This window comes from Tupaia chinensis, unplaced genomic scaffold, assembly GCF_000334495.1.
Source record: "Tupaia chinensis unplaced genomic scaffold, TupChi_1.0 Scaffold144276_1, whole genome shotgun sequence".
Lineage (NCBI taxonomy): Eukaryota > Metazoa > Chordata > Mammalia > Scandentia > Tupaiidae > Tupaia > Tupaia belangeri.
Window position 1 is genome coordinate 8,358,514 of NW_006204133.1, and position 528 is coordinate 8,359,041.

The following is a 528-nucleotide window of genomic DNA, read 5'->3' on the forward strand; positions in this document are numbered from 1 at the left end:
CCACATTTGTCAAAATGAACCAAACCACCTTCCACTGTGGCTCCAAGGGTGCTGTGCCATTTGAGTATGAATCATCTACTAACAGATTGGCCGCAACAGCTCAAATAATGTTTCATCTGCTTTGAATGGCATATACTGTTTCACCCTAGATTCACCCCATTTACAGGCACATTTAGTCCCTCTGAGTGTGTGTAACACCTTTGTCCGAGGTGCCAGAGTTGGAACCTGAGTGCCAAGGACTTGGGTGAGTTTTGAGACTGGTGACTCTCATTCTCTCTGTTTATACCTTCAGGACTGCTAATAAGCAGTCACAAAGGCAAGTCTCTCTGCAGTGCTGACAAATTGTGTCTGTACCCTCCGCTCTTATCCTTTAAGCGGGGAGCCCTTTTACCTTTAAGCCACACAAGCTCTCAGGGTTTTAAAAAAAATAATCTATGCAAAATATAAAATGAGGAACTTAAAATGGATCCCTGCTTAAGCACCAAATACAAATTTAAAAACAATTCCCCAGTTTCCCTACATCTCCAG